The sequence below is a fragment of the Piliocolobus tephrosceles genome, chromosome 3 (assembly GCF_002776525.5).
Source record: "Piliocolobus tephrosceles isolate RC106 chromosome 3, ASM277652v3, whole genome shotgun sequence".
NCBI lineage: Eukaryota > Metazoa > Chordata > Mammalia > Primates > Cercopithecidae > Piliocolobus > Piliocolobus tephrosceles.
This window is the reverse complement of record NC_045436.1, coordinates 131,240,388-131,266,927: the sequence shown is the minus strand read 5'-3', so window position 1 is coordinate 131,266,927 and position 26,540 is coordinate 131,240,388. Positions and strand designations below refer to the sequence as shown.

General features: G+C 40.5%; 1 protein-coding gene across 1 annotated transcript in view; it reads right to left on the bottom strand.

Moving 5' to 3' along the window:
• Positions 1-26,540, bottom strand: part of IGFBP7 (insulin like growth factor binding protein 7) — a 76,941-nt gene that overhangs the window by 45,769 nt on the left and 4,632 nt on the right. The gene's annotated exons all lie outside the window — the stretch shown is intronic.

Sequence of the window (26,540 nt, the reverse complement as noted above, 5' to 3'; positions counted from 1 at the left end):
AGAGTATTTCTCTTTGCTGTCTTCTTGTTAAACACCATCGTTTCTCCAAGCGAGGTTTACATTGTCTTGTGATTTCCCTTTTTTGGCGTGTGTGTGTGTGTGTGTGTTTAAAAAAAACAAATTGCAGGTGATACATGGCATTTTGTGTTGCTAAAATTCACATCCCACTGTACTTTATTAGTAAAAGCTGTTTATCCCTCACCTTTCAACACTGTTGGATGAGATGCAAATAGAACCATTTCAGTTTTCCAGTTGAACAGCCACAGGAAAAAAAAAAAGAGCAGAGCCTTGCTTATCTCTGTGTTACACATTAACACGGTCCTTCTTTGCAGAGGTTCTTCAAGGTAGACAGACTTTAAAAAGTCAAATAACTGACAGAATAATTACCCTGGCACTGAGAGGCCAATGCAAATGCTAGGATGTAGCCTTCAGCGAAATTCTACACCGAAGTTTCAGTCTTTAGGAAAGTAATAGAAAATGAAATGCAAAGGGAAGGGAATTTCCCAATTTTTCCACTAAGATTTTTGTTTTTTAAACCTCAAGTGAAAAAAGTCTAGTAAGTCAAATTCTACATGAAATCTTCCCAGTTATCTTCTGTCCAACAATCTCCCCTCCACTGACATCTAACAGCTTTTCCTATCACTCTCATGCTATTTGTTTCATTAATAATTGTTAATAATAAAAGTTACTACTATCCTTACCACTGCCTCTATTACCATTTACTGAGTTTACTGTATGCCAGGCACAGTGCAGGCTCATCCACATATTATCTCAGGCAACCCCCATAGGAATCTAGTGAAGTGGCTATGCTTATTACCCCTTTGTACGGATGAGGAATTGGAGGCTTTGAGAGCTTAAATAAGTTGCCCAGAATCACAGAGCACATGGGAAGCAGAGCCAGGATTCAGGGTAGGTTTGACTCCAGAACTTCCATCCTGACCACGATTCCCCCAGTTTCTGAGTGATGGCCCATTGACATGGCCCTTTCTCCCAACACAGGGTCTCCCACAGGGCTTGGTGGGTACCTGAATGAATGAATGACTACAAGAATGAACGAAACAAAGAAAAAGTGATTGTGATTTCTGAAGACTAGGTTTTCAAAATAACATACTTTATCTCAGTAAGAAAAGCAAGAAATGTCTAAAACTGAGTATGGGAATAGTTAGGAATTTAAAATGAGATAATTTCTCTACCTGCCTAAGATTCAAAGGAGGGAAATTGACACTGCTGCATTCTACTCACATTGCCCGAGGGCTGCAGCCTACAGGGGTTACAGCTGAAACAACAGAAGCTGACATATTCAAAAGAATATTGATTGCAAATACATGAAGGGTTTTATTAAAGTTGTTATCAGAACCTTTCTTCCAATACTGAACCCCCATCTTCACATTTAGAGGAAGATTTCTGAGTGAAATTTATTTTATTTTTTGAGACAGGGTCTCACTTTGTCACCCAGGGTGGGGTGCAGTAGCACGATCATGGCTCACTGCAGCCTCTAACTCCTAGGCTCAAGTGATCCTCCCACTCCAGCCTCCTAAGTGGCTGAGACTACAGGTGTGCACAACCACACCTGGCTGACATTTTCTTTTCTTACTTTTTATTTAGAACTGACCAGAGAGAATACTAGGCTTACTCACCCTCCCTATGCCTACCGTGCACACCGATTCAGGAGACAAACCAAATAGCCAATGAAAAGGAAAATGCTAAAAGACATTAGCTGGATCAGCACTACCAATGAAAGCGTGTTGGGTCACAAAAACGACCTGCAGCTTTCCTTTCCACTGCCAAGGGGATATCTCTGTTGGCTTCCGCTCATCAATCCCTCCTCCTTGTCCCTGGCCAATGTTCCCAGAAACCTCTCCGGTAGGCTGAGGATGCTGACAGATGCCATCTGGTCCTTCTCACCTTTCCTTTCCTGGAAGTCAACACCCATTCCTCTATGGAGCTTCCCCCTTTTGTCAGCAGGGGAAGTGAAGATCCCAACCTGGGTACTTAAAATGGGCCTTGAGTGACACTTTCTGGAACATTCTTAGCTTCAGGGTGGGGCCCAGGGAAAGGGCCTCTAATGATCCTAATGTTAGTTTTAAACTTGCTTGGTAATCACTTTGGAATTGTCCATTTTTTTCCACAGAGTTTTCTGGCCCATACTCAGCTATGGGTTCTAAGTATGAAAGCCTGTTAGGGCATTAAAAATGACTGCTGTTAAAACGCTTAAGAATTATGAAGGGAGGAAGCTAATGCTTAGATTTAACCCTGCCAGACCCTCCCACTCATACCATAGACCACATATTTTCCCTCCAGAAAGGAAAACATTCCTGGCCTCTGTTTAAATGTTTATCAGAGGTTGTCTGGACTTGTAAAGTCTCTGAAGTCACATTCTTTATTAGTCACATCCTTCTTGGTGTGTGGTGTGACCCTCCTATCAGGGCAGGGGGAATGCTGGGCCTTGTGCAGAAATCATTTGGTGCGGGAAACATCAACTAACACCCAGGGATTTTCTTGTAGCCCAAATACAAGCAGAAGTTGAGCAAGGACCTTGAGCTTCTCCATGGTGGCAGGGCTTCTGTTTTGAATATGTGTGAAAAAAAATTCCTTAGTTCTGAGTCCGGTGGGGCCTTGATTTTAAAACAAAGCCCCAGCATGAAGTCTGGCTCCAGAGAAGGACAAATGGAGGTTCTAGGTCCTCAGCACAAAATAAAGGACTATTCAGAGTTCTATTCTGGCTCTGAAGTGCTGCTGCTTTGGGTTTGCAATCAAATCACCCTGCCTTCCTGGTCCTTTGACGTTGATAACTTAGCTTCTACTTGGGATTCTGTGTAAACAGTTTGCATCCAACAGTCTTCCGCTTACTGGTGAAAGGCACTGTTGTAGAACCGACTAGGGGATGCTGGTGTGTGAGAAAGAAAGGTACTACTAGAGCAACAGAAAATGCAGTGACTAGCAAGCAGGCGAAGTGGGTTTTGGTACCAGTTCTCCCCACATTTTACTTAGTCCTCAGTTTTTTTTCATCTGGAAAATTGAAAGGTTGAAGCAATGATCTAGGAGGTCCTTTGGGGTCAAGAATCTTTTCTCTTTGTCTCTACATGAGAAGTGGAGGAACAGGTGTGAATAACAGCTCAAGGAATATCAGTTATAACAAGAAAGACTTTCCTGAGAGAAGGCTGAGTTTACAAAGGATGCGCTGTGATTTTCCTCTTTTGACCAGTGTGGGACCCAAATCGTGGTCTCAGAGAGCTCTTCTGGGACCTGCATCTTTGGAGTTGCCGTGTTTGAAATCTCTTAGACTAAGATGATACAGGGAAGTGGGTAGGGAAAGGTCAATGGTGAACTGAAATCTCACCCCAGAATCATTCTAGATCTATGAGTATATAGTTTTAAATTTGAATCAAGTTTTTGGTAATTAAAAGAAAGAAAGAAAATAACCTTCAAAATTTGGTTATGAGGAATATCAATGATGTAGTGGTTCAGTATTCTTTTAAAATATTTTGTTGCTATTTTAAAAAATGCAAAAGTGCATGCTCACTGTAACAATTCAAACATACAAGTATATAAAGCAGCAGCAAATTGTCTACTTTTACCTCATGATAATTCTAACCCCCCAACAACCTATATAAACTGTTTATACATGTGGTTTTATTTTATTTTTTTAATGAAAATTTCATTAAAAATAACATTCAAGATGCTTTAAAATTTTTTTAAGGTTTTATTTTAAGAGACAGGGTTTCTCTATGTTGCCTAGCCTTATCTTGAATTCCTGGCCTCAAGCTTCCTGAGTAGCTGGGTCTACAGGTGTGCACCACCACGCCTGGCTTACACTGCCTTTTTTCAGTGAACAATCCATGTATGATATATTAACCTTATTAGGTCAATACACATAAGTCAAATTCACTTTTCCAATAGCTGAAAAATGTCCCCAAACATGGGCATACTTCTTTAAGAATATGCCAGATGTTCCAAATTCTTCTATATACAAACTATAATACAATAAATATTCTTAATACTTATGTCCCTATGCATTAGCACTTTTGTTTCTGTAGGAGAGGTTTCCAGAAATAAGATTACTAGGTCAAAGGGTATGAGAATGTTTCATTTTAATAAATACTCCTAGATTACTTTTGAAAAGCTTGTTAGGAATTCTGGTCTTGGCAATAGTGCAGGAAGGTCCCCATTTCCCCACACATTTCCCAGCAGTGGGAGTGAGAAATTTTCAAAAATTTGGCCAAGTTGAACAGGGAAACATTGTAGGTTATTATTGTTCTAATTGCGTTTCAGGACTCATTGTGAAGTTAAGCAACTCTTCCCATGTTTATTGGCCACTTGCAGCTGTTCCTGTTTTAATTCACTATTTATTACTTTTTTCTTTTTCCTATTGCTTTATTGATCAACTTACATGAGCTCTTGTTTACTACAGATATTTACTTTGCTTATCATATATTTTGCAAATAATTTCTCCAGGCTATCACTGTCTTCCTGTTTTGTTTATGGTTTTGGTTGCCCTACAGCATGCCACGAGGGCAGTGATGCTCGCTGTTTAGTACGTTGCTGTGCCCTCAGCAGCAGGAATAGTGCCTAGCACATAGTATGTTTTCAATAAAAACAATTATCTCATGAATGGGTGAACGAATAAGTAATAAACTTGAAATTTTAATGCAGCTAATCTGTTAATCCTTTCTCTTATGGTTTCTGGGTTATCAGAATAGTTCTATTTTATTAGTTTTACTTTTCTTGCAATTAATCCTTTAATCCATCTTGAATAGTTTTTTATTAAGAATTTTTTTTTCTATTTGGAGTCCTAATTCATCTTAAATTTGTTCTGCATGTGGTATGAAGCAGGCCAAACTGACCCTAAAGTTTGGCCATTACTTTGTGTGAAAAGCATTACATGAAATGCAAATTCTTTTTAGAATTTATCTGAAGGTGTCCTATACAGTAAAGTGCAAATAGGCCCTACCACTCGTGTGTTGTTAAAATATCTAAAATTAACTAAAAAATAAAGATTGGATAATGCTTTTCTGACAGCAAATTTTGTTCACATTTTTGTTTGATTATATATGATTACTTTTGTCTCAATTATCAATGAATGCAGATTATCAGGGAGTATCAACACAAAATTTAAGTATGTGGCTTATCATCTCTAATGAAGTCACTGAATTGTATACAATTTATTTAATAGCAGCATATGCTGGATTAACAGAATCAATTACTCAAATTTCAGTATTAAAAAAATCCCTTTAGCCAGAAATGATGTGCCTTTTCTAAAAATCATGAAGAAAAAACATGGACATGAAATGGTATGCAATGAATTCAACATTATACAGAGTTGAACATTTTGAGGGTAAGTCACATGTTTATGCATTATATTATTCTGATGTTAGCAGTTTAAACATTTTCCAAGATTTCTTTAAGATGCAATCACTCCACCTCCTCCATGAAGCCCTCCTAGTTGGAAGTCATGGCTGCTGTTTCTGGACATGTGCAGCAATTCTTGTTTCCACCACTCATAAGGCACTGCCCAAAAAATGGCTTGCAAGGAAACCTGAATTGCCTCTGTGATTCAATGGCTACTCTATTTTCTCTGGCAAGATGAGGGGCTGTCAAATAGTTTGAAGATAATGTAATCTTTTCCCTTATAAGTCATTTACTCTTTTTACTCAGATGTTTAAAAAAAGTTTTTTTTCACTGTGTTGTTCAGGCTGGGTTGCAGTTGTGTGATCACAGCTCACTGCAGCCTCAGACTCCTGGGCTCTGGTTGTCTTACCACCTCAGCCTCCCAAGTAGCTGGAACTACAGGTGTGTAACATCATGCCTGGATAATTTTTTTTTTTTTTTTTTAATGGATACAGGGTCTCACTATGTTGCTCAGGCTGGTTTCAAACTCCTGGGATCAAGCGATCCACCCACCTTGGATTCCCAAAGTGCTGGAATTATAGATGTGAGCCACTGCACCTGGCCTAGATCCTTTTTTCTTTTTCTTTAAAGTGCAGTAATTTTTTCACTAGAATATCAATAGGTATTTGTCATTCTAGATCCATATTCTCAGATATGCTGTCTGGTCTTTCAAAAGGTAGTTCTATATTTTTCTTGTATTGCAGTGAAGTTTTTTGGAGTTATAGTTTTTAGTGTTGGCTTGCCTTCTTGCTTTGGTTTCCTTCTTCAGTGACTCCTATTATCCATATGCTAGATCGGCTCTGCATATCTTCAGTGGTTGCTTCTTTTGATCTTTCTTCCTTTCTTTTTAATTTAATAATTTTCCTCCTTTTAACCTTCTAGTCTTTTAAGGGATTCTCTGTTGTTCTTATTTGCTATTGTGTTTGTTTTGGTTTCATTTCTGAAATAACAACTGAGGTCTTCACCACATTTTCGAGTTATTCTAATTTTGGCTTAAGTTGTTACTCTTTATTTGTATTATTTAAAAAATGTCTTTTAGCTCATGTTATTCAGATAGTCGGTTACAGTTTTCACCTGTTTGTGGACATGCTTTCACTGTAGGGATGTTATTCTCTTTCTCTCTCTCATTCTTTTCTTACATAAAATTTCTTTCTAGTATGGGGTTAATCCTTCTCTGTGCTTTTTTAAAATGTAAAATTGGTTTTCCAAAGCCTTTCATGGAGATATTGCCCAAAATGCCTTTTTGCAACTCCTCAGAACTCCATTTTGTGTTGTTTTCATTTAGTGTTAAAAACAGTAACTTGCTTTCTGTGATTTTCTGGGTTTTCTCCTTTACTTTTATTCGGCCTTTTCTTTTGTTCATCTCTATTGTTTCTGTCCTGCTTAATTTTGATTCTATTCCTAGTAGTTTTTCTTTGGTGAAGGGCCCTGCCCTGGAAGGGAGCTGTATTAGTCCATTTTCACATGGCTACGAAGACATACCCGAGGCTGGGTAATTTATAAAGGGAAGAGGTTTAATGGACTCACAGTTCTCCATGGCTCGGGAGGCCTCACAATCATGGTGGAAAGCAAAGCAGGAGCAAAGGTACATCTTACATGATGTCAGGCAAGAGAGCATACACAGGAGAACTGCCCTTTATAAAACCATCAGATCTTGTGAGACTTATTCACTATCATGAGAACAGCATGGGAAAAACCTGCCTCCATGATTCAATGACCTTCCACCAGGTCCCTCCCATGACACGTGGGGATTATGGAGTTAAATTCAACATGAGATTTGGGTGGGAACACAGTCAAACCAATCAGGAGCCCTGGCTGGGGTTCTGAGAGTTCATGGGACCCAGGCTGCTCAAGCCCCTTCCACCCCTTGGGTCCCTTGCACTCACCCACTAATGGACTTTCCAGTGAAAACCTGTTAGCTATGTTTGGATTGACCTATTATTGGATCTGCCATCACCTCATTACTGCCCTCTGCTTCCTTCCACCTAGCTTCTGACAGCCTGCAGGCTTGGTGGCATAGGTGGTTTGTTCCAACCCACCTACATTTTGGCATTTGTGGGATAGCTTGTGACATTTTTATGGTAAATGTTGTCCATGGGGCTTGGGTTTTGGTATCTAGAGGATTTATGTTTTTGTTTTCTAATTTAAAAAAAATCATGGTAAATACACATACAAATTTTACCATCTTAGCTTTTATTTATTTTCATTTTTGAGATGGAGTTTCACTCTTGTTGCCCTGGCTGTAGTGGCACGATCTTGGCTCACTGCAACCTCCACCTCCCAGGTTCAAGCGATTCTCCTGCCTCAGCCTTCCGAGTAGCTGGGATTACAGACACGCGCCACCACGCCTGGCTTTTGTACTTTTAGTAGAGACGGGGTTTCACCATTTTGGCCAAGCTGGTCTCGAACTCCTGACCTCAGGTGATCCACCTGACTCGGCCTCCCAAAGTGCTAGGACCACAGGCGTGAGCCACTGCTCCTGGCCTGGTGGCTCAGTTATTATGAGGGGATTGAATACAGGAGACCAACACACTGCTGCTGCCTCAGCCCCATTTAACAGTAACCCCCTGGAAACTGGAATCTGTGTTCTGTGCCCCACAGCACCAGGATGGCACCTGACACACAGAAAACACTCACACATTTAAGTGATAAATGAGTCCTTCTTAATTCCTCTGTCTTTTGGCAGGGTGATAGCATGCTTTCTTGTACTCATTAAAGTGATTGATGAATAACATAAAAGTTGCCTTCGGTACCTGGACTAATACCTTTGCAGGTAAATATGCAACATGAGCTTCTAGATGGGAGAACACTGTCAACTTTTGAGTACCCAACTAATGAAGGACAGGAGAGGAATAGACTATCTTAAAAGGATGCCGATTTTAAAATACTTTATATTTTGCTCTGTATAAATTTGTTGTAGCAGATTCCTTACTGTTTGGTTCATGCTAACGTTATAACACAGGAGTCCCTGGGTACTACTTGCTGATAGTGATTTGAAGGGGAGCGGTGGACCAGAGGTATATAGGTAAAAAAAGTAAATAACTGACACAGCTATACAAAAGGTTATAGCAGTTAACTGATTGGGCATATTTGAGAGTTATTGCTACAATAGTCGGTAAAGTCAGAGGGAATACAATCTTGGAGTCATAAAGGCCTAACAGTTACAAAGGCTTTCAAATCTGTGACTTCATTTATTTCCATAACCCGAACCCTAATCCTTTAATACAGGTCCTGCTTGCTCCATTTTACAGGTGAGAAAACAGAGGGACCAAGAGATTAAGTAATGTGCCCATGATCACAGTTAGTCAATGTATAGTCAGGATTCAGATGCTTGGCCAGGTGTGGTGGCTTACACCTCTAATCACAGCATTTTGGGAGGCTGAGGCAGGAGGATTCAGACTCTTTTCTTCTAAGTTTAGTACTGTGTTTTTGTTTGAGACAGGGCTTTGCTTTGTCCCCCAGGCTGGAGTGCAGTGGTGCAGTCATGGCTCACTGCAGCCTCAAATTCCTAGGTCCAAGTGATCCTTCTACCTCAGCCTCCTGAGTAGCTGAGACTACAGATATGCACTACCACGCCTGGCTAATTTTTTTAATTTTAATTTTTATTTTTTTTGTGGAGACAGGGTCTCACTATGTTGCCAAGACTGGTCTTGAACTCCTAGTCTCAAGTGATCTTCCTGCCTCAGCCTCCCAAAGTGTGGGGATTAGAGGTGTGAGCCACCGTGCCCAGTTTAGTGCTTTTTATAGCACTATTGTTGTATCTGAAAAGCATGGTGATGTAAACTGCCACAAATCTAATGTTAAAAGAATGTAGGCTATAAATTGTAAGTATATAAAAATATTGAGGTTCTGACCAGTCTGGGCAAGAACAGCCCTCATTTTCTCCATATAATACCATCCAATCATTCCTACTACTTTCAGTTTCTGCCTCTACCCTGCATCCCATCTCTAGGTATCCCTCCAGAGAAAGAGGGAAGAATGAAGGTAAAAGTACTATACTATGACATTTGAGGGCTGTTTCGGAAGCATTAGCCACCACTACTAATGATAAAAGCAATGGCCAGATTGAGACCCTATTGTGTGGCAAGTAGTATGCTTAGAATCTCATATGAAGTTAATACTCTCACCAACCCTTTGGGTAAGCAATATTGTCCCCATTTTAAAGATGACAAAATTGAGGTTAAGAGAAGCAACTTGCTGGCCGGGCACAGTGGCTCACATCTGTAATCCCAGCAGTTTGGGAGGTCAAGGCGGGTGTATCACCTGGAGGTCAGGAGTTCGAGACCAGCCTGGCCAACATGCTGAAACTCCATCTCTACCAAAAAAATACAAAAATTAGCTGGGTATGGTGGTGGGCACCTGTAATCCTAGCTACTTGGGAGGCTGAAGCAGGAGAATCGCTTGAACCCAGGAGGCAGAGGTGGCAGTGAGTGGAGATCACACCACTGCACTCCAGCCTGGGCAACAGAGTGAGACTCTGTCTCAAAAAAAAAAGAGAAGCAACTTGCCATTTAATAATCACATGCTTAGTAAGGGGGAGAGTAGGGATCTGAACCCCACACTCTCCAAAACATTAATCTCTGTTACATGTATGACTTAAATAAGCATAAAAACGCTACAATAATTAGAAATTCACCATACTTAGATCTGAGGATGAAGTTTATACAATTTATAATAATGAAAGTATAAGCAGTTTTACTGTATCTATCCATATGTAATTATAATAACTTTTTCCTCCTTTTGAGTTCATTTTAAAATTAGCCCCTTCCACATATTAAATTAAATCAAGCAGGAACCCTCAATTCTGGTAGCCATTATTTCTGTGAAGGAAAGAGTGAAATGTCATTTCCTTCAAAATGGACTCTACGTGGATCTTTGACATCTTTCAGATAGGACTTCTTTCCACTGAACTTTGGGAATGACATATTTGCCACAAAGCTTTCCACTTCCCGCCCCCCCCAAGCTATAACCTATTTTATCATCTGTTTTCATATTTCAGTGAAGTCTGAATGGGGTCTGTGGTCTCTAAAATGCTAAACTTCTAGTCACCCTTTGAGTTCACCTTCAGCAACTGTGTCTGAAATGAAAAGCTGAAAAGAAGAATTACTGCCCAGCTATGGCAGACATTGTAGCTGGCTGACTCAGCCCTAGTGTCCACCACCCCCTTCTCTGTCTCTTTTGACACTAGGGCGGCCCAGTGATCATTTGTGGCCAATGAGATTAGGCAGAAATTTGCTGAGTATGGGCTTCTGGGAAACATTTGCTCACCTGATATAATGGGACATGTGGCTGGCATTGTCCTTTTCTCTATTCCTTCTAAATGTCTTTAATGATGACGATGATCTGAGGTGCAGCAGCCTTCTTGCTATTATTAAGCATGAAGACAAAAGTCAACATACAAAGGATGATAGAGCAGAAAGAGTGAAAGAACCCTGATCCTTGACAGCACTGCTGAGTGGTTAAACCCACACCAGCAACCATCTACACCTAAATTCCCTGTTCTACAAGCAAATAAACCCCATTTTGGTCAAGACACTAGAGCCCGGTTTTCTATTACTTGCAGCTGAACACATTCCTTACCAATAGACCAGCTACTCTCCTTTTTGGTCATCATTCTTCTCTTCCTCTTCCCCAAATCCCACCATCTCTTTGTATGTTGAGGGAGATGGTACAGAGTAGGATCTTCACATCAGGTACCGACTTAGGTACCTAAAAGTATTTACGGATGAAAATTTCATAATTATACAATTGATTCAGAAAACTGCCGTGAACTGTTACTTCACTCTTTGTGTAAGAATTTCCTGAGTTGTGCTACCATGAGAAACGTACTATTTCCTGCTTTCTTGTCAGTGTCTGAAGTTAGGCTTTCTAGTTCTTATGATATACCTTATTGTTTTTAAGGATTTAGTGGGTCACAGTCACATTCTTATTCTGTAGTGTTGAAATACACACACACACACACAACAATAAAATCTCCCCAGAGCACTCAATTTTATTCAAATTGATTGAACATTTAATTTGTTCCCCACAAAGTTCTTAACACTCTTCAGTGATAGAGGCTTTATTTTTAGAAAACATGTGAGAAGGCTGGGCATGGTGGCTTATGCTTGTAATCCTAGCACTTTGGGAGGCCGAGGCAGGCAGATCACTTGAAGTCAGGAGTTTGAGACCAGCCTGGACTATGTGGTGAAACCCCGTCTCTACTAAAAAACACACACACACACACAAATACCCAGGTGTGGTGGTGCACGCCTGTAATCCTAGCTACTTGGGAGGCTGAGATGGGAGGACTGCTTGAACCTGGTGGCAGAGGTTGCAGTGAGCTGAGATTGCGCCACTGCACACTCCAGCCTGGGTGATAGAGCAAGACTCCTTCTCAAAAAAACAAAACAAAACTGTGAGAGCAACAGTTTATTTGATTACCTTTTCTAGTTAACATTTTTCACAGAAAATGAAATGATACATTGGTTATTTAATGCAGCAGAGCTGACAGATCCAGGCAGCGTGTATTCTTTGGGAGCTGGATCACCTGTAATTAACCACGCTGATAACGGGAACCTGGGGGATAATTTTATCGTGCTATGTTAGACAACTGCCATTGCCAACACCTGGAATTTAAGTTGCTTTAATTTGCCAAAACAACAGCCTTAGAGTCTCTGGATGTGTTTCTTCAAAAACACACACATGGTTTAACAAAACAAGCAAAAGTATATGCACTTCCACATACTGGTAATGACCAGAGTATCTGGAGATTGTGGAAATGCAGTGTAATGTAGGATATACAAGATTAGGAATGAAAGAACTATGAATGAATGAATGAATGAATGAGTGAAGCATATTTATGTTTAACAGGTTCTGACACTCAATTTTAGATTTCTTTGGATTGAAATGTGGGTACGTGTGCGTGTTCGTGTACACACCAACTCACCTGGAGCCCTTGTTCCAGCTTCATTCAATTCCCATTAACAGCGGCTCTGCTTGGGCACTCAAACAGACTGAATCTTGGTTGCCTAATTTATTAATACAACGTGAGGATAATACTTTACCACAGGGTTATTGTGAGGATTAAAAAGGTGATATGCATATGAATGTATGTGAAAATTCTTAGAAAATGCACTGTGCTGTTATTATTCCTATCGCCCAGTCAAATACGGGAATAATTCTGCCTGAAAATCACATGCAGCTTCTCCGTTTTGTAAATGTATTCTCAGCACTGTTTACCGTATTAACAGGAACACCCACCTTACAAAGGATGATTGTTGCTCAGTGTGCTGGAGATTAAAGGGCTTGAGAAAAAGGGAAACAAGGCTTTGCCAGCCTCCTTAAGGACCCAAGGAGAGCTCCAAGGACATGTGTGGTAAAAATATTGTAAGTAAATTCTTTTCTAGTTTTATTAAGTGGAGCAGGAAACAGGCTCTCCCTAAGAGGTGGAGAATAACAGTATGTAGCAGAAACTGAGGTGAAACAAGCTGTCAAAGCATGCTCTCAGTATTATGCAGGGAAGTTGCATTTAAAGAGATGCTGAGATTCAACTTGGAGGTATGCCACTGATTGTAGTCAAATAGAATAGTAAAGACCATTTTCTTTCCTTCTGTGAAAAAAATCTTAAAGACAAAACCTCCAAATTTCACAAAGTGTTTCCTGTTTACATCTCAGATGGGTAGCTGCCCTTACAACAAACATTTTCAAGCTGCTCTAGTAGGAATGTGGATACTTTTTGTGAACCTCAATTCAATTATGTACAAAGGAATATTCTTTTCTTCTTCCTGTTATTTTGAAATATTTGACTGACCAAATTGGACTTAAAAAAAGAAAACTATTATAGTACACATATCCTTTCTTTCTGTTCTTGCTGGAATAACTCTTCATGATCTGAGATAGAAACATGATTCCTGGTAATATTAGATGCAAACTAGACAACAGGCAGGGTCCCTGGTTTTATGGCTAGTACCTGCAAATTTTATAAATAGAAACTAGGATGCAGGTACAACTCTCAATTGTCTCTATGCCATTGAAGATACGTAGTTACAATACAAACCTAATGATAATTAACAAGTAATTTCTGTTGTATTATTGAAATGTTTTGCTTTTAGCCTATTGTTGTAAGGAGATAATGTGGCTGAATTGTTTAGAAGAGGCTAATTTTTAGGCTGGAATCACTAATGTCAATATATATAAATTTATACATATATATAAATCTCTATATCATTTAATTGGTAATTCCAATTTGGGATCTATTATGAAGAAATAATGCAGAAGGAAGACTTTATGTCTAAAGATGTGAATTAAAAGGTTATTTATGACAAAAAAACTGGAGTAAATTATGGTTCATTCAAATTATTACAAATAAATATAGATTTATAAATAAAATTTATAAAATATTTTAAATACATGGAAAATATTAGTTACAAATTTAAAATTTGCAAATATATAGACTCCATATTTGCAAATTCACCTACTTGCTAAATTAAAAACAAGATGTAAACACATATGGACCATAGTATGACCAAAATAATGTCATTATAAGCCTAGAAAAAAACTAGAATGGAATACAATAAAAATATTAACAATGACTGTCTTTGATTTCAATGAATTCTACAAATTTCCACTGTTAGTTTTTAATAACAAAAAAGATCTTTAGTGAAAATAAGATGAAATTAGCTTACATTCCCAGGACACACTGAAGCTGGACAGCAGCTAAAGTTTAATTAACAAGGATATGTAAGTCTAGAATTTAAAATCCAGGCTGGGCATGGTGGCTCATGCCTGTAATCCCAGCACTTTGGGAAACTGAGGTGGGTGGATCACTTGAGGTCAGGAGTTTAAGATCAGCCTGGCCAACATGGTAAAACCCCGTGTCTAGTAAAAATACAAAATTAGCTGGGCATGGTGGTAGGCAACTGTAGTACCAGCTACTCATGAGGCTGAGGCAGGAGAATCGCTTGAACCCGGGAAGGTACAGGTTGCAGTGAGTGGAGATCACACTTCTGCACTCCAGCCTGGGCAACAGAACAAGACTCTGTCTCAAAAAAAAAAAAAAAAAAAAAAGAAAAAGAACTTAAAATCCATTGTAATTTGTCCAAAAAGTGAAACTTCTGACAATGAATTGTTGGAGACTAACTGCCAAACAGTGTTCTCATCATCTCAATAGGTCATTGCACCTATTAAATTTTTTTTTTTTTTTTTTTTTTTTACACATTTGCCAGGGAACTAGGTAGAGTGAAGTTACTTTACTGCATATTTGTTTCCTTAGCATTTACTAAGTTATTTAAATACAATCTTTAAGATGCTTTTGGATCAATATTCTCTCCTTAGCTGAATTCTGAGCAAACATAAGATTCACTCATCTCCACTCTAGAATGTCACTTTGGGCAAAATAATAACTAATTCATTTATGTACCACTACACCTCTAGCCATAGTTACATTATGTATAAGCTCATAGAGTCTGCAGTCAAAGTATAACATATTCACAGGCCACAGATGTAAATGTAGCTTTGTTCATTTTTCCCCTTCCAGTAGAAATTGCCCAGAAAATATGCTTCCAATAATTAAAAATGAAGGGTTGAGGGGAGTGTGTGTGCATTCTTTGTTCCTGTGCATTTTTATTGGCTTGGCTTACACAGGGACTCTCTTCTTTTGAGTCTAACTGCCTCTTCTTTCTTCCCATACTTTACAAACCACCAGGATGGTTTCTAAGCTCCTTAGAGCAGGGGCAGTCTTTCTCATGGGGCAAATTTCCATCTGGTACCCAGCACATCATTTACAAAAAGCAGGCACTGGATGTGAATGACAGGGAATTATAATAATTTTCCACTTCCAGTGATAGTGAGGATCCAAGTAACCTTGTGTCCTGAGCTAAAAGATGGGTGCACTCTGCAGAGCCAGGGACAGAGCCTACTTGCCAAGTGGAAACTGGGAGAGAGATGACAGGCGTGGTTGTGGGAAAGGTGTGGACGGGACAGTGCCTTTGAGGGTGGCTCCATGTGAGGTCAGGGCCACGTGGGATGCTCTGTAGCTAGTGGGAAGGCTGCGCAGAGAAATGGGAGGAGAAGCCTCCCACAAAACCTTCCTGCCACTCCTATGAAAACTTAATGAACTCTACACTTCTCACTAACATCTTGGAGGTGGGTGAAGGGCAAAAACAGGCTCATCATGGGATAGTCAAAACAAGGCTAGTTTATGCGTTTGTTAAATTGCATCAAGAGTCATCCAAGAATGATTTCCTAAATCCCTGCTCTGTGCCTCAAATGTCATTATATGCTTTGAGGCATATAAAGGAAGCATCACCCACACTTGGGTTCTGCCCTCAAAATCCTTGGTAGTTCTCTAATGCTTGTTGTTGAAGCCTTGACCATTTCCAAATACGGTCAATTCTCATTATTTGTGGATGCCATATTTGCAAATTCACCTACTTGCTAAAATGTAATAACCTCCCCCAAATCTAATCATTTGCAGACATGCATAGAGCAGCAAACATTTCAGTCATTGGATGCGCAGGGTCCCCACTGAGGTGGAACAAGGCACCACTCTGGCTTCTAGTTTCAGCTGTCACACTATCAACAAGCACCCCTCTTACAGTCTGTGTAATGCCACCTCTTTTTGTATTTTTGTGCTTTCTGATGGTGACTCAGCTGTCTAAAATGGCCCCAAACTTTGTGCTGAAGTGTTGTCTAGTCGTTTCTGATGGAAAATACGTGTTAGATAAGCTTCATTCTGGCATGAGCTGCAGTGCTTGCTGTTGGCCATGAGTTCAACATTAATGAATCGTAATGCATATTAAATAATGTGTCTTTAAATAGAATCATACATAAAACAAAATTATGTATTGATCAGTTGATAAAAATACTGTGATTGGAGGTTTGCAGGAACCTATCTGAATTGCTCCTAGGAGCAGTGGTTCAGTATTTACAAATTTAGCGCTTGTGGTGACTTACTAGAACAAAACTTCAGTGAATAATGAGAATGTATTGTACTTACGCCTTCCTCTGCTACTGTTTAACTGAAGGGCAAGTTAGACTAAGATTAACCTTTATTAAAGGCCAATTGTGGGTCAAACACTGTGCTAAGCATTTAAAATACATTAAGTCATTGGTCCCTCAGCTTAGAGTATCTCTTGTCACTTGACTGAGGCCTTTCCGATGGGCATCTTCTCAAATTACCCCTTATACCTACTCTCTATTGTCACAAAATCTCTGAGACTGACAGCAGTATTCCGTTCCATTTTACCTCTCCTCTAATCATTTCTAACCACCTTGTGAGGTCGATAGTATCTTCACTTTACAGATGAGAAAACTGATGCTCAGAGAGGTTAAATACATTTCCCAAGGCTGCACAATCCCCATACTCATTGCCTGGGAAATGATTTGAGGAGAGATAAAATGGAACGGAATACTGCTGTCAGTCTCAGAGATCTTGTGACAATAGAGAGTAAGTATAAAGGGTAATTTGAGAAGATGCCAATTGGAAAGGCCTCAGTCAAGTGACAAGAGATACTCCTCTAAGCTGAGGGACCAATAAGCTGAGCAGAGCTGCCTCTCCCTATCAGAGATTCCAGATAGATGACAGAGGTGGGCTTCCATCAGTGTGAAGGTTCCCCTTTCCAACAGGGCACATAATAAATCTACTCTTAATTATGCATTCATTTACGCAACAAGAATCTATTGAGTGCCTACCATATCCCAAGGACGGTTTAGATATTGGAGATTCAATAGTGAACAAATAGATAAAAAGAGCACTGGGCTCATTGAGCATATATTCTAGTGAAATAATAGAAAGATTGGATCATGTGGCTTTAGGTGAATACTTTTCTGAATGTATTGGGATACTATTTTTTAAATACCAACAATACTGACATATTTCCATTCTGTCTGATTCAAATAAGAGCTCTGAAATAGCCAAAAAGATAAGAAGTAGCCAAATCATTTATGCTGCCTGCACTAGATTGGGTGATCATGTTTTCTAGGGCTTACACTTCCTATGGCATACTAGATCTTCTCAAAAGTCCCCTGTTGTGAAACACTAGATGCTGGATAAATGGAGCGAAAACTGGCCTATTATTATTATGATTATCCCAAGGGAATGAGGCATCCCAAAAAGTGACCTGAAGTCTTTTTAGAACAATAGTTCTGAACTGGGGCTGGACATTAAGTCATCTGGAAAGTTTTAAAAAGTCCTGCTGCCCAGGTCACATCCAAACCAATTAAATCAGAATCTTGGAGTGGAACTCAGGCATCAGTATTCTGTAAAGCTCCCCAGGTGATTCTGATGTATAGCCAAGGTGGAGAACCACTGCTTTAGAAGGTGATAGAGTGCACAGTACATGGAGAGTCAGTAGTCCCAATGTTCTGCCAATTTCACTCAAAATTGCTGGCGCTGGTGGATCTGAAAAGTTATCCAGTTTCTTAAACCTCTTCTCCATACCTTCATTTCTTTACTCGTCAACCCGCACTGGAAGATGGACATTATCACCTCTCAGACAGATGCAATGAACCAACCTAAGTGGTCACTTTCTGAGTCTAAATACATCTGTTTATAGTTGAATGTTTTGATTTTTAAATGATTTTAAAAAAATGAGTTCCTGCTAAGCTGAGGCTACATGTATAAGCCAAAGAAGAGACACATAAATTGCAGCAAGAACTTTATTATTTCCACCAATAAGACTCTAAAAGCCAAAGATAATACTCAATGTGTACCTAACGGGCACTAATTGTGCTCTTTTTCTGCCAAACTCTGTGATTTTGGTTCACATTCCTCTTTGGAGCCAGTACTTCATTTTTTCCCCCCTGAACCATCCAACAAAAATTATTGAGTATTTCCTATGTATAAAATGCTGGTAGAATATCCAGGGAGGAGAGAGTCTAATGATTACTAAATGTGAGTGACATCTGAATCCAAAATTATTCTATATCTAAAAGGTGCTATTAAAAATAATGTGAGTGACAAAGAGCTTGAAGATGGAAATATTCTATGCTGCAAAGCAAAGCATGTCCTCTGGCTAGCATCCTGGGTGGTTCCCATTAGACTGTCTGCATTTGGACTCTGAGATCTCTCAAAAGATGGGCAGAACTCCCTGTTCTAGAATCTCTGCAGAGCAAGATGGAAGTTCCCAGGAATTTTCTTTTTAAGAACACTATCCAGTCATTTTGTTTACGCAGGTCTGACATAGGTTTCAGATCTAACCTAGGAACACATGAGGCAGTATTGTGTTTGGACTGGTCAAAGTAGGACATCAGCAAGCCCCTAATATATTAGTTCATACTCAGTTCTATAATGCTAATAGCAATAAAAATGGAAAGGAAACAGGTACCAGTGGTTTTCATGTATTGCCTCACTTAACTTCCCCAAACTCTAAGTATAATAACATTGTTATTATACCTGTCTTGCAGGTAAAAAAAAAATCATGAATGAAGGAGGTTAGGGTCACACAAATAGTTAAGTGGCAGAGTGGGGATTTGACCCAGGTGGTCTGACTCCAAAGTTCATCTCCTTAACCACTCTGCTATATTTCCTTGTGTATACCAGCCAATCTTGGCTTCTGGGTGACCTGGCACAAAGAGTTGAAAGTAACTGGTAGGGACAGCCCTGGGGTGAGCATTGGAGACCTGTCAAATCCACAGTCACACCATGGGGTAATAGCTATCTCTCCTACCCCTTGGGCTTGTCCTAAAAAAGGAGATAGGTTTGGGGCTGATATATGGGGTGGATTATGATCCTAAGGCATGTGAAAAACTTCACCCCAATGGAGCATCAAGAAAAAAAGGGCTGACCATCTCTCCTGGATGACATCGACTGAGCGGGCTGCCTTTCAGAGGTGGCATGCCAAGTTTTTGCTTATTTGCTCTCTCATGGGGGAATGTCAGGTGGCTCATAAGTCTGGGGATGGAGTTAGGAGGAGTGGACTGAGCAGGACTCATCATTTATAAAGTTACTGGCCAAGCTCTGTAACTGTAACTAAGAAAGGGTTGGTGGGTGGAGAAAAGAAAATCCCACTTGGTTGAGTTCAGTCAGACAAGAAAAAGGGGCAGCATGCAGTAACAGGCCAGGCCGAATGGGTGAAAAGAAAGAGGCTTCAGATGAGAGGTCATGGGGAGGCGGGGAAGGGGCATGAGCTGCTCACTTTGCCACATTGCAACTGGGTCCAGAACAGGCCTGCCCTGCCTGCCCTTCCAGTTATTTTCTAGTGAACCAAAGGCCCAGCAGGGCAGAAAGAGCCAAGTCAGATCAACTTTTTCGTCCTGCTCTGAGGCTCTGATCTGAGACACAACAGAGCAGAGGGGGACCTCTGGCTCCGAAGCCCTGGCCTGTCAAATATCTGGCGGCATCTTGATCTCTGCCCCAGCCTGCCCTTTCCCACTGAGCTGAGCATTTCTACTAAGCAGCCACACTGCATGGGTCTCTCATCTCCCCTCTCTCACTCAGAGAGCACTGCTGCACAAGCCTTTCATTCTCCATCAAACGCTCTATGGCTTCCTGAGGGGGGTCCTTTGGAAGCCAGGGGTGCAGTGTAATTGCTGCATCTGCTATTGAAATTCACTTTTGGATTTCTATTCCCGGAGCAGAAAGTTCTGAAAGCTCCCATGGAGAAGGAGCAGGCTCTGAATCCTGCAGGCTTGGGCTACCCTAAAAAATTCTTGAAGCCTCATTTCTGTGTGGTCTCTTTCAAAACCTTCTGAATGTTCCAGGAGATCTATTTCTTGATAATTTTTCTCCCTTGCTTGGGGTCAGGCCAGAAGACAGCAGAACACATGTCAGATCTAAAGCTTTCCCAATTCAACCACTTGACCACTGGCCCACTAATCTGCCGTGATGTAAATGAAAATGCCTTTGAGCATTTCTCACTCAGAGAAAAAGACAAACCTCTGTAGAAGCTGGAGACTTCCCTTCAAGAAAAACAACATGAAAGAACAGGATGATTGGAGTCAGCTGCCTTTCTGCCTGTAAGAATATGAAAGCCTTCTTTTTTTCTTCCCCCTCAAAAAGTCTAAATGGATTATGCCTAATTGAATTCTCAAACCCCTGCATGAATTTTCCTTCTGCAAGCTGTCACCTAGCTGACAAAAATATGCTTCAATTAAAAAAAATGCAAATTCCTTAGACCACAGCTTAGATGTGGACTAAATATTATTACTCAAACTGGGAAAACTGATGGTGGGACAGTGCTGGGGTCAGAGGTCAAGGCCAACATTCAGGGTTAAACCTCAGGTGAAAGTGAATACTTGAGCATGTTGACAGTTATCTTAGTGATTCTTTTCCTCTACCCTACTCAGAGTTACTAGAAAGGCCTGGAAAATGATCAAACAGCACATGCAAACATTATGCTCCAAGAGGTCTTTCTTGGACTAATATTCGTGCCAGCAGCCCTAGCACACCTGCTGATCCTTCAAGAGCCTCTGGATTGCAACTGAAGGGTTGGGCTCCAAGGTTTTTCTATTTTATGAGACAGGGTCTCCTTCTGTCGTCCAGGCTGGAGTGCAGTGGCACAATCATAGCTGACTGCAGCCTTGACCTCCTGGGCTGAAAGTGATCCTCACACCTCAGCCTCCCAGGTAGCTAGGACAACAGGCACACCACCAAGCCCAGCTAATATTTTAATTCTTTTTTTGGTAGAGACAGCGTCTCATGCTATGCTGCCAGGGTTGGTCTTGAACTCCTGGTCTCAAGAGATCCTCTGCATCAGCCTCCCAAAGCAGTGGGATTACAGGCATGAGCCACGGTGCCCTGCCAGGCTCTAAGATTTCTTATTTCTTTTTTGTTTTTTTTTTTGAGACAGGGTCTCACCGTGTCATCTAGGCTGGAGTGCAATGGCACCATCATAGCTTGATGTCTGCGCTAGAGCGACCCTCTCACTTTAACCTCCTGAGTAGCTGTGACTACAGGTGCTTCCCACCATGCCTGGCTAATTAACAATTTTATTTTTATTTTTAGTAGAGATGAGATCTCACTATGTTGCCCAGGCTGGTCTTGAACTCCTGAGCTCAAGAGATCCTCTCACCTTGGCCTCCCAAAGTACTGGGATTACAAACAAGAGCCACTGTGCCTGACCAGGCTCTAAGACTTCTAATCTGGCCATAGAAGGACTAATGTTAGCTACCTCAGAGACATTCATTCATTTTAAGAAATACCGTCTTTCACTGAATATGACATTTTTTAGAAGGCACACTATATGTACCATAAAAAGCCATCTCAACTCTGATATAAACTTTGTTATCATACAGAATGTTTATTTTATGCTAATGAAACAGCTCTTTTAGATCTACTTAGACACAAATATATCATATATCCCCCTTGCTCATTCATGAAAAATAAAATACAGGCAAAATAAATTCAGGAAAGTCTTCCTAAAACTTTTTCACACCCAAGGGTTTGACTCTTCTGAATCTCTTTTCTTAGAAACTTATTTTTAAATAATTCTGAGTTTATAAAAAAGAAAGGTAGCACAGAGAGTCGATGCTGCTTGTCTACGTACCACACTTTGAATCGCAAGGTTAGAGTAGAATACCTAAAGTAAGTACCAGAATTGCTATTTACCACCTGTGTGATGTCTGACCTGCAGTGTCTTTATTTGGAATTTGGGACAATAATTCCCCTTACCTTCCAGGGTTGTTCCTATGAGTAGCAAATGAGGAAAATCCACAGAAGCCCTTAGCAAACTGTCGAGTACTTCACAAATACCTGTTGTCATTACCACTCACTACGAGGCATGATGCAGATGTATTCCTTGCCCCCACGGCATTTACAGTCTAGTTAATAATTCTTTACAGTTATTTGGTGCCACACAGTCCACATAGTTTACACAGTACTTTCATATCTGTTATGTAATTTGACCTTCTCAATAATCCTGTGAAGGTATGAAATTGTACCTCCATTTGTTATATACATTCTCCTGAAGTTCTGAGGGGGCTGTTTTTTCACAGTGGCCAAGCCTATTTTGAACCTGTTGGGTTGGCCTTGGCCTTGTCAGTGCTCTTTATTGTGGGAACTTCATAACATATGAATGGGGCTTTGTCAACACAGGGTTCCTAGGTCTGTTTCACCTGAAATGAACCTTTCTTATTTTTCAGACACAAAACTTCTCTGCAACTCTGGCCTGCTTTTGGTACCAGCAGCTCCTCCCTGGATACCCTGGACTGCTCCTCTCCCTGGTAACCCTCTCCTGGTAGGGACATTGATGGGGGTGAGGCTTATTGTTAGCTCCAGCTGTTTCTAATTAACCTTGACCTGCTCTCCTCTGTAAAACAGTAAAGGCAATTCAACACATTAGCTTTTTTCAAAAGGGCCAAATCATTTTGCCATTAATCCAACTTGGGATAAAACAGAGATCAACTATTTAACACAATCAATTTTAAGTTAAAAAAAAATAAACAAACTTTTTTCCCCCCTCATTATCATCCTGGCTTTTTTCTTCTGATCTCATTTTCTCTCAGAGGCCTGGTGGAGGAGAGGGTCTTGATTGACCTGGAAAAGTCATATATGACAAGCTGGGGGAAGCTTCCCTTGGACATTTCTAGTCCTCCACCACTACCCCCACATAAGAGTAAAAGACTCACTGGGAAATCTTTGAAATTGCTTTAAATAAGTGAGCTTATTAATTCATATATACCTAAGTCTCCTTCCATTTCAAAGCTTTCTAATTGTGCCACTCTTACATTTCAAAAAAAGGTTATACTCATATTCCCTGGCTTAAAAATTCTTTTGATGATAATTCAGGGTTCCCCAGCTGCTAAAAACAAGATGTTATTTGCCTAACAATGAAAAACACAGATGAGGTCAGATTGTTTGTGGGGTATGGATGGCTTGAGGTAAAGGAAGCATCATAATCTCATCCACTGTGGGGAGGAATTTGAATCAGTGAAGGCTAGCTGGCCTTGGACTCCATTCAAGGGTATTCTGTCACTGAACTATCCAAGACAGCCTTATAAGGCAGTTTCTTCTAGAAGTCCAGTGTACAGTGGACCCCGAGGACAGGCTCTAGGGACAGGATGGAAATCATATTTCAGGATGTTAACAAATGCCTGCTTAGCTTAATCATTTTAATAATTCCAGGTCAAAGCTGTATAGTTTAAGAGATTTAAAAATTATAAAATCCTCCCCCAGATGTGGCCCCCTCCCCTTCAAGTTATTTCTCAGCTCTCCTAAAGAGAGTCTCCTGACTTCTGCCTGAACACAGTATCCTATTCAACAGTTTTTACTGGAAAGTTCTTCCATCGTGTCATCTAAACGTGCCTTGTGGCTATTTAATTCCAGGCCTTTTAATGCCGTCCTCCTGAAGAACTGTATTAAGAGAGCAATTTGTCAGGCACCTTCGATTTAATAACTAATTCCCAAACGATGAAGACACATTAACTTGTTCTTTACTTTCCTCTGAAAGAATCCTAAGTCCTCTAAGACCCCACTTTCTGTCCTTCAGTTTTTCAAATCTTTCCTAAAATGCAGAGATTGAAACTGGACAAAGTGATAATAAAGAACCAGTGGATTCACTCAATATTCTAGAAATTTCTGTGCTCAAGAAGGGCAGCTGAGGTCAGAAAAAAATTTAAAGCATTTCTATTGGACTGGGGCAGGCTCTTAGGGAATGTGACTTTTTCTGTTTCTGATCTGAAAGCGGAGAGAAAGGGTAATAGGGACTTTAGGGGGAAGAGACTCCTGAAAGGAGCAAGTGGTAGTAATTTGGAGGCAGGACTGGCTAATAAGGCAAGTGAGGTGAGGGCACTTAATGAGCAGTCACTGAATAAGAAAAAGCTCCTCAAGGGCTTTTCACTCCCAAGCAGGAAGCAGCTTGCCATGGCAGGCTGGGAACCCGGATTTGACAGCGCTTCTAAGATCTGAGAGGGAAACAGGTCTTGGGAAGGAGTGTAGGCATCTGTTGTTGTGATTACAGTAACAGCTTCCTTATGGGAGTCTCTGACTGTTGTCTCGCCCCCTTCCAATCCACTCTCCCAACAGTAGCCAACAAAGCTTTTCTAAAAGCACAAATCCAGCTCCATCACTCAGCGGCTCCCACTGCTCTGTGACAGCGTCTCAGCTCCTTAAGGGGTCACAGGCCCTCCCCTATCACTGGGCTCTTTCACACGGCCAGCTGCCTCTTTCTCCCCAGGCAATCCCACCAAACCACATGTGAGTCCTTCTGCTGGCTATGCTCTGGTTATCTCCTTTCTCTTAAAAAATTGTTTTAACTGATAACTGAAAATTGTATATATATGATATACAACACGATGTTTGGAATGGCTAAATCAGGCTATTTAACTTATGCATTACCTCACATACTTTTTTTGTGTGTGTGGTAACAACATTTAAAGTCTACTATCTTAGAAATTCTTTTTTTTTTTGGCAGGGTCTTGCTCTGTTACCCAGGCTGGAGTGCAGTGGTATGATCATGGCTCACTGCGGATTTGACCTCTTGGGCTCAAGTAATCCTCCCGCCTCAGCCTCCCAAGTATTTGGGACTACAGGTGTGCACCACCACGACCAGCTAATTTTTTGTTTTTTTTATAGAGACGAGGTCTCACTATATTGCCCAGGCTGGCAATTTTCAGGTATATAACATATTGTTATTCATTATAATCACCATGAGGGACAAGAGATCTCTTGAGCTTATGTCTCCTCTCTAACCAAAATTGTGTGTCCTTTCACCAACATCTTGCCAATGCTGTCCCCTCCTCCCAACCCCATGTCTGGTAACTGCTGTTCTATTTTCTGCTTCTATGGGTTTGACTATTTTTCGATTCCACATATAAGTGAGATCACATAGCATTTATCTTTCTGTGCCTGGCTTTTTTCACTTAATATAATGTCTTTCAGGTCCCCTCATGTTGTGGCAAATGACAAAATTTCCTTCTTTTTAAAGGCTGAATTAGTATTCTATTGTATATATATAGTGTTTTCTTCTCATCTCCCTTCTAACTCTACCACAACCTCTATACTAGCTCTTCTCCAGCCAGTTCCTTCTTATCCCTGTCTCAGTCAGGACATCATTCTTTCACTAAGTGATTCCTGGCTTTCCCTCCACGAACCCGGGTCCCCTCCTCTGGCTCTCGACAGTCCTCATGGTACTGCTGTGTTAGTTTAATGATATTACACTGACTTGTACTCCTCCAAGATAAACCAGACAATTAATGACTTCATTTAATTTGAAACCCCTTTGTTTCAACTTTCAAAGAAGTTCATAAATTTACTGAAGGATAGTAGTAGAACATGGGCATTTAAATGATATATTATCAACATAAGAAATGAGTCTAATGAATCTAAAATGAGCATCTCAAAGAATGGAAGTTTAAAACTCATCAAATAAAATGAGTTCCTGAAAAATCAAAATCTATACTGAAGTGTTTTCCATTTACAGAACAGTTTCTATAGCTCTGGACCTAATTCTACTCAGCAAGGGGATGTGGAAAAGTTGGGATTTGGGGGGAAAAGTTACCATCCAACGTTAGGGTTCAGGATTGCTGATGACAGAAGGGAAGGCAAGTCAATGTCAGATGAATTTCCTGGCCTAGACTTTAGGAAGGCAGAAGGTGCCAGGAGGAAAGAGAGCAGACAGGCGGGAGAGGGGCCTCCCTGCATTTCCAAACAGGAAGGTGCAGAGAATTTCTTTGTTAATCAACAAATATTTATGATATGCCCAACTATTAGCCAGACACTGTGTTTATAAGGAGTTATAAGATGAAATCCCTCTTTTACAATGCTTACAGTCTAGTGGGGAAGACAGACATTCAAAGAGTCCTTCTGTGGCAGTTGGCGAAGGTCTATACAAGCTAACTTGTTCTCCACTCAGGGCCCAAGGCCCTGCTGTTCCCTTTGCTGAAATCCTCCCAAGGGTTCTTAGCATGGCTCTACTCATCTCACTTAATACTGCTCATTCATCTGGAGTCTCTGTCCTAGTTCTCTGATGTATGCCCTTCACAGCATATACACATTGTGTGAAAATATATTTCCTTGTTTCTGTGTATCTTCTTCAAGGTTACTTACCCTGAGATTAGGAGAGTGCCTAGCCAATTCACAGGTTGATTCATTCATTGATTCATGCATTAGACATGTGTTTAAAGCACATGCTACATACCATGCACTTATCTAGGTCCTTGGGTCTCTCTATATGAGGGAGCAAAATCTCCCTTCCCACCTGGAGCTTACTTTCATGTTGAATAATGACAACAAT